This window comes from Neovison vison, chromosome 2 (genome assembly GCF_020171115.1).
Source record: "Neovison vison isolate M4711 chromosome 2, ASM_NN_V1, whole genome shotgun sequence".
Taxonomy (NCBI): Eukaryota; Metazoa; Chordata; class Mammalia; order Carnivora; family Mustelidae; genus Neogale; species Neogale vison.
Genome location: NC_058092.1, coordinates 2,871,627 through 2,880,570, shown reverse-complemented (window position 1 = coordinate 2,880,570; position 8,944 = coordinate 2,871,627).

Here is an 8,944-nt window from a genome sequence, read left to right as displayed (position 1 = left end):
GGATCTATTCTACCGCCGACGGAAGTCTGGCTTGTTTACAGCTGGGGGCTCTTGTAATCAGGGTTGCCATGGACAGCCTGGTACACACGACCAGGTGCGTTTATGCACCAGCTGTATGCCTGTGAGTGTGAAATCAGTAGGTCATGGAGAATGTGCGCATTCAATTTCAGTAGATAATGCTCACCACGTCGGAAAGTAGCTGGAACAATTAATGTGTGTTTCTGTTCCACAGCCTCAGCAAACAGCAGATAATATCGAATTTTTGCCAAACAACGTAAGTGCAAAGGGGTCTACTCTGGTACTCCTTTCACATTTCTCTGATGATTAATGATATTGTGCATTTTCTCTTGTGTTTATTGGCCATTTACAGATCCTTCTTTGTAAAGTGTCTGTTCGAGATGTTTGCCCTTTTTTAAAAGGGGCTATCTACCTTTTTAAAAATTTTTTTACTTGTAGATTTTTTAAAGAGTTGGGTCGGGGTTTCCAGGAATGCAGGAGGAACAATAGAAATGATTGCGGGGGCCACCATCTTCCAGTGCCCTCCCCACCCCCTTCCTTAACCCTAGACTCTCCCGCCAAAAGGGTGTATGCCCAGGTCACCGGCTCCATAGGTAACCGGATAGCTATGCAGGAAACAGGAGTATCAGGAGCCCCCACCCCATACCCTCTGATCACCAAATATGGATGTAAGCCCATGCCCTGCCTTGGCCCAATAAAAGACCCCCGCCCACTCCCTCCCACTGCGACGTCCCCCACTCCCTTTCTGGAGTTGAGGAACCTCCCCCGAGGGTGCCCACCTCCTCACCGCGTGACTTTCCTGGCTCCCCATCTCCTGAGCCCTGAAACTTCGCCGGAGACACCTTTAATAAATCTTGCCTTGCGCCCACCTTGCCTGGTGTGTGTACCTCGCCTGCAAAACTACATAAAGTATTGCCTCTCCCTCACGCCCCGCAAATGGATTTCCAAAGCATCTACTTCTCAGTTAACCTGCCTTCTCATATTTGACTTCAGACCCTGGTCTTCTGCACGTGTGGCCTCTTACAATTTACTGTCCGCACGAGTGCCGGACGTGAGCATGAAGCCCGAGCCTCCATATGTCAATCCCTCCATAAAACCCCTCACCAGCGCACCATACAGGAAACGATCTCTTAGCCACGGCCTGAAGCCCGTTTCTGCTGGTCTCACCGAGGCCGGCTTCAGCCCGATGGCCGCAGCAGCTTTGGCAAGTCCTTTTGCCCAGCAACACCAGAATGCTAATCTGCCTGCAGACGCCCGGGGCTGCGTATGCTGGTTCCGTAGTCTCTGACACCGGCTACTCGGCCCTAGAATATACCTCCAGCTTTGGAAAACCAACATTATTAAAGTTAATTTGCAAACAATAAAAGCACCTGTTTCAAGTGTAGACTCTGGTGAGTGTTGACCAATGTGTAGGCCCGTGTAACCACTACCCAAAAAACAGAGCGAGAACATTCCAAAACTGCAAAAAGCTGCCTCGGGCCTCCTTGCAGTCAAACTTCCCCCTCCCAGCGCCTCCCACCCGGCGAACTCTAGTGGGCTCTGTGCTTCTGGATTCCTGTTCTACAATTTCACCGGCATGGAACCATCCTGGTATGTGCTTCTTACCTTGTCTCCCTTATTTTGCTCGTCCGCATCATTGTCTATCAGCACTTGCATCCTTTGCAACACTGGAACATTCCTTAGTGTGGAGATACCACAGTGTCCCAGCCCTGTCACCTGCGGATGCACATCTTGGTCTCTTCTGCCAGGGACTACCAGGAAGACAGCGGCTATGGACGTGCGTGACGAGGCGTCTGTGTGGCCATGCCTTCCTCGCCCGGGGGTCTCTAGTGGAGAGTTCAGTGCTGGCATCTATGCAAAGTGTAGGCTGACCTTCCTGAGAAGATGCTGAACTATTTTCCTAAGTGTCTGGGTCCCGCCAGCAACGCCTGAGCCGCCCAGGTGCCCACACGCGCGGTACACTTGGTCACATTCGGGATGACTTTAGCCATCCCGGAGGTATATACTTACACCTCTTTTCACCAATTTTAATTTGCATTTTCTGATGACAAAGAGGCCGAGAGCTTTTCATGTACTCACCAGACCCTTGTCTATCTGTTCATGCATCTTGCCTATTTGTTTTTAAGATTTTATTTATTTGACAGAGAGAGACACAGAAAGAGAAGGAACACAAGCAGGGGGAGTGGGAGAGGGAGAAGCAGACTTTCCTCTGAGCAGGGAGTCGGATGTGGGGCTCCATCCCAGGACTCTGGGATCATGACCTGAGCAGAAGGCAGATGCTTAACAACTGAGCCACCCAGATGCCGCCATCTTGCCTATTTTAAAAAATCCGGTTGTCTCCTTTGATTGGGTTCTTTCCAATATATATTGTTCATATTTTCTCCTAGTCTGTGACTTAACTTTATTTTCTTTAGTGTTGTTTTTTGTTTCTTTTTCTGAAAAGCAGAAGTTTTAAATATTGAATTAAGTCCATGTAGAGCTGTTTCTTTTCTGCTTTGCCTCTGTGAAAGGCTGTGTCCTGTGAAACCTTTGCTGACCTCCAGATCGTGAATGTTTATTCTATATTTCACTCCAGAAGTTGATACTTTTAGCTGTGACTCTTAATTCTGTGGTCCATTTCATATTAATTTTTGAATATGTTATAAAATGAGAATCAAAGTTAAAATTTTTTTATAAGGATGCTCAGTTGCTCCAGCCCTGTTTTCAGAAAGACTAGCGTTTCTCCACTAAATTATCTTGACACCTTTATTGAAAGTTAATTGACCATATAAGTGTGATCCTATTTCTTGAATCTCTACTCCATTCCATTGATTTATATGTCTGTCCATATGGCTGTACCACACTGTCTTGATTATTGTGGTTTTATAGTAAGTACTGAAATCAAGAAGTGGTAAGGCTCCCACTTTGCTATTTGTCACGGATCCATGTTTGTGTCTGTCCCCCAGATCTGCATGTTGGAACTCTAACCTCTAATGTGATGATGGTATCCGGAGGTGTGGCCTTTGGGAGATAATTAGGTTTAGATGAGGTCATAAGGTGGGGCCCTGGGGACTGTTAAGGTCACTGCCCTTCACCAGGGAGCTCTCTCTAATCCTCCCCCAACTCCCCAATCCCTGCTCCTACCCCACACCCTGTGACCTTGAACTTCCCAGTCCCCACAACTGTGAGAAACACGTTTCTGTTGTTTAAAACACGCAATTTATGGTATTTTGTTACAGTAGCGCCAACAGACTAAGATACTTTTTTCTTTTTTATTTTAATCACTTTGCCTCTTCTAGGTTTTAAAAAATTTCCAGGTAAAGTTTAGAATCAATTGTCAATTAAAAAAAAAAAGTCTGCTTGAATTTTGATTGGAATTACATTCAATCTGTAGATGGCTTGGGGAAGAATTAACATGTTAACATGGAGTCTTCCAGTCTTTGGACAAGCCATTCCTCTCCATGTACATAGGTTTTTTATTCCTTTCATCAATGTCTGGTAGTTATCCCCTGGACAGTTCTTGCAAATATATGTGCAAACATACATATATTCCTCAATATTTACATCATATATATATATATATATATGTTTATGTGTGTATATATTTACTATGCTAAGTATATATAACTATGGTGAATACAGATATATCCTTAAATATTTTGTTTTTGTGATGCAACTTTTAGAACTTTCTTTCCCCTTTGTTGTTGTGATATAGGGCCAAATGGATTTTGGGTTACCGATTCTGTTTTCGGAGAACTTGGGAAGATTGTTTATTTGTTCTAGCAACACTTTTCTAGATTTCTTAGGATATTCTTTTTTTTTTTTAAGATTTTATTTATATATTTGACAGACAGAGATCACAAGTAGGCAGAGAGGCAGGCAGAGAGAGAGGAGGAAGCAGGCTCCCTGCTGAGCAGAGAGCCCGACGCGGGCCTCGATCCCAGGACCCTGAGATCATGACCTGAGCCAAAGGCAGAGTCTTTAACCCACTGAGTGACCCAGGTGCCCCCCTTAGGATATTCTTTATACATGACCATGTTGACTGCAAATAAAGACGTTGAACTGCTTCTTGTCCAATTTGTATGCCTTTTATTTTTCTCCCTGTGTCTTGTCGTAGTGGCCAGGATGTCCAGTGAAAAACTGACTGGAAACGGTGAGGATAGATGTGGTCATTACATTCCTGTACACGTTTAGGTTTTCACATTAACACTTTGATTGATCGGGGTTTTCTGGGAAGCCCCTTTATCAGCCGATAATGTTTCCTTCTATTTCTACCTTGCTAAGAGTTTTTAACATGAGTGGTGAGTTTTGTCAAAGGATTTTCTCTAATCCACTGACAGCATCATACGTTCTTTTTCTTCTGTCAATATAATGAAATATCTATTGAGTTTTTGAATATTAAATCCTCACTTTCCTGGGATGAACACCCGTTGGTATTGTCTTTACATGTGCCTGGATGTGATTTTTTGAAATTAAAGATTTTTGCACATACATTAATGAAGATGTTAGCCTATAGGAAGTTTTTCTTCTCTATTTGTTTAAACCCCACAGAACACTACAGGGTTTTGTTTTACTTTTATTTTTTTCCAATTGAAACAGTGAAGTATCTTTCCATTTTTTTAAAGATTTTTTTTTATTCATTTGACAGACAGAAATCACAAGTAGGCAGAGAGGCAGTCAGAGAGGGGGGAGAAGCAGGCTCCCCGCTGAACAGAGAGCCTGATGTGGGGTTCGATCCCAGGACCCTGAGATCACGACCTGAGCCGAAGGCAGAGGCTTAACCACTGAGCCACCCAGGCACCCCTGAAGTGTCTTTCTAAAAGACAAGATGAAAAGAGTTTATTTTAAGTTTACCCATATTTACCATTACTGGTGTAGATCTGAATCTCTGTATTATCATTTCCTTTCAGCCTGAAAACCTTGGACATTGAACCTTTCTAGTAGGAACCCACTGGCTCCACACACTCTCAGCTTTGGTCATCTCTAAAAGTGATTATTTCCCTTGGTGTCTTCTGTCTTGCATTGTTTTTGACGAGACATCTCTGGTGGGTTTTCACTTTGTTCCCCGGTATGGAGTGTATCTTCCCTTACTCTGAATGTTTTTGAGATTTTCTCTGCCACTGGTTTTCAGGAACTGGGTGACAATGTGCCTTCATGTGGTTTTCCTTATGTTTATTCTGTCAGGATCTGTGAGGCTGCTTAGACCCATGGGCGTAGTTTTATCACATTAGCACATATTTCAGCCTTTACTGCTTCAGATATTTTCCTGACCCTTTTTCATCCCCTTCCAGGACCCCAATCATACACACATTGCATGTCTTGGATTTTTGCCCTCCAGGTTGCTGCTGCTTTTACAGTTCTTTTCAGCCTTTCTTTTTTCTGGGTTTTAATTCGATAATTTCTTCTTCTGTATCTTCAAATTAACTGATTCTTTCTTCTTAAGCATTTAATCTGCTGCTAAGCTGATCCAGGGACTTATTTTATGTCAGGTTTTTTTTCAGCTTCTAAAAGTTCCATTTGCTACCTTTTTATATCTTCTTTCTGTCTCATTATTTTCATATTTCCTTGTCATGCCCTTGAGCATATTTACAATGACTGTTTGAAACACTGGTTGATAATGCCATCATCTCTGACTTCTGGATCTGTTTCTATTATATGTTTAATCATTTAATTGGTTACATTACCTTGCTTTTGCATACACATAGTGATTTTTTACCGGATGCTAGACACCTTGACTATTACACTGTTGAACGTCTGCATTTTGTTACTGTTGAGAAAACACTGAGTTTAGTTCTGGGTGCAGTTAGGTCACTTGTGGATAAATGTGATCCTTTTGGGACTTGTCTTTAACTTCTTAAAGGACAAGTCTGCAGTAGCCTTCAATCTATGGCAGTTCAGACTTACTAATGAGACCTAACTTTGGCGTGTCTCTGGAGTGTCGCAGATGGTAAGCCACTCCACTCTGGCTGATCAGAGTTCAGGATTCCAGGACTCCTATGTGGGTTTCAGAAAATACTTGCTTTGCAGGGTCTTGGTAGTTCTTAGAAATCTTACAGAATGCCACCCTATGCTGCTTGGTATTTAGCAGTACACTCCCGAGAACCTTTAGGCAGATTTCTTGAGCTTTTTGTTTCAACACGACTCTCTTCTTTCCAAGTCTGAGCTCCTACCAATTCCAGCTTCTCTGTCCTCACCTCAGTGAGCCTGCTGTCTGCTTGGCTCCTTTCCCTATGCCACAGTATGGGAAATAGCTCTGGGGAGATAACAGTCCCTTTACTTATAGCTTTTTTTTACAGATTATGGTCCCATACTGCCAGTTCTCCAGTGTTTCGTACATTTCATCCAGTTTTCTAGTTTCTCCTTATAGGACTATGGGTCTGATACCATTTACTCTAGATTGGTGAAAGCAGAGATATATCTTCCTGCTCACTCTTGAGTCAGTAAATCCAGCCCAGCCTTTTACTAAATGTCTGGCTTCTCATCTCTAATTACCTAGAAGACATCTCCTGCCCTGCCATTATCTCTGAGTCACGTGTTCCAAGTGAATTCCTTATCTTTCCTTGCCCATCTGCTTTTCCTTCCAGTTTCCTTTTGTCTGCTAAGCTCAAAATCTTGGTCATCTTTAAACATTAACTTAATTGTCCATCTCTTTAAAATCAATTCCAGTTTCAAGCCATGCCAATTCTTCTCGAAAGATTTCTTAAATCCACTCTTTTCCCTCTGTTTCTACTTCATCTTTACTGGGATCGACCCTTATCTTTCTAATAATAGGTTTCTAAATGCAACTGTGTGAGAAGGTTGGGTGATATGTATGTCAGAGGCAGAGAGAACCCCATAACGGTCAACAAGGCTCTTCAAACATCTCCAGTCCCCTCCATATCCTGTGTCTTGGGTACTTGCAGGGCCATACTAGTCCCCTCCACCATGTTCTCTCATCTTCCCTCTTCCCGTTCCCTCTTCTTGGACCACTCTTCTTCACCCCCCCACCAACTGTTTTTTGCTTCTAAACTTCTACTCATCCTTCAGTTCTCAAATCAGATACTCCTTCAGAAAGCCTTCCCTTCTCTCCTCTTCCACAGATGATGTTGGATGTCCTCTCCCTGGGTTTCTTTCCCTGTGGAGCGTTCATCCTATTTCTCAGTTTCGTAATTGTCTACATCCTCCTTTAGATCCTAGGATGACACTCATGTGCCCCATGTATTCCTGGTATGGCTACAATCACCATCCTTTCATCAGTGCTTGGCATGAGATCTGGTACTGGCAAGGTGCTCGGTACATATTTGGTGAATAAACAAATGGCCAGATAATTAAACAAGAGTGATGTTTACATTGTAGGTCCTTGATCCTATCAATGGATCCAAAAGAGGCTTAGAAACCCATAGAAAGGGGGGCGCCTGAGTGGCTCAGTGGGTTAAAGCCTCTGCCCTCGGCTCAGGTCATGATCCCAGGGTCCTGGGATCGAGCCCCATATCGGGCTTTCTGCTCAGCAGGGAGCCTGCATCCTCCTCTCTCTGCCTACTTCTCTGCCTACTTGCGAACTCTGTCTGTCAAATAAATAAATAAAGTCTAAAAAAAGAAAGAAAGAAAGAAACCCATAGAAAGTCAGAGCTAAAAAAGATCTGGAAATAAATTAGTTAATCTTCCATTCAGTACATGTGTCCCTTTACCACTTCCTAGTAAATAACCAGATAGGCTATGTTGAACGCACTTGTGATTGGGAATTTAATCTTTGTCATAGCAGCTTGTTCCATTTCCAGACTATTTTATTTTTCCAAACTGCTCCAGAATTTTCTTCTATACAGCTTGTACCCATTGGTCTCAGTCTTTCCTCTGAATCCGTGGGCAAGGGTTATCTTATATTCTAATAATAGCTATCAAGCATCTGAAGACTTCCTGTAGCCCCCAAATTTTCCTACTAATAACAATGATAATCACTCTATCAGCTGATATTTCTCAGGTGTTTACCTGATTGTTTGAATTTCACAACAATCCCATAAGATGGTCCATATTATCGGTACCATTTTAGAGATGAGGAAACTAATGATCATGGAGGAACCACACAGAGATAAAGAGAGACAGACGCCTGAGGAACCCCAGCTATTCTGGCTCCCCAGCTCAGCTCCAGACACATGAATGAGGATCTTGGAGGCTTCAGGGTCCAGCCACCATTTTACTACAGCCAGGTAAGAGGCTTTGAGGGACAACCATCCTGCTAACCAAAATGAGTTAGAGATAAAAATAAAAGGAAACTTTTTTATTGTAAGTCACTAGGTTTGGGGTGGCTTGTTATAGAGCAATAGGCAACCACATGACTGACCTATTGTGCACTTCTCCTTCAGCTCAGAGCTGGTGTGCATGAGGTATAGGCGCAGCATGGGCCACCTGCTGCCGCTACCATCCTTGAGTACTACCGTGTCCGTGATAGACACTATTCCCTGCTCATAGGGTGGGTGGGGAAGGGGGATGAAAAGACTAGGATGGTAGAAAGGAGCCTGTCCAATCTGGTGCCTTTTGCGGGTCAGGGCAGCTTCCCACTGGCAGGAAGCATCCAGGCTTCGGGGACCCCTTCACCTGATTCTCCTGCATGGTGTTATCTTACCCCAGTGTCAGAAACAAGAGTAAATGGGATTTATCTGAAGAGTAAATGGGATTGATGAGATGCCAACAGAAGGGCCACAGCAATAAGAGATAGGACATGGATTTGGCCATTGTCCCACCATATTTTCAGAAGTTGATGTTGTAAGGTCTTGCTTGGGCAGATTCTCCTTCTGGCTCCTGCTGTGTTCAGCCCAGAATCCCCAGCTGCAGGCAGGGAGCATGACTGTGTTTCTGGAACACAGCCAGGAAAGAGTGCAGAGGGAGGCTCTCTCTCCCAGGCACCCAGCACCAGGCCTCCCAATGCCTGGCAGTTCAATGTGTATGTTTTTGGTGACATTTGACATTCTTA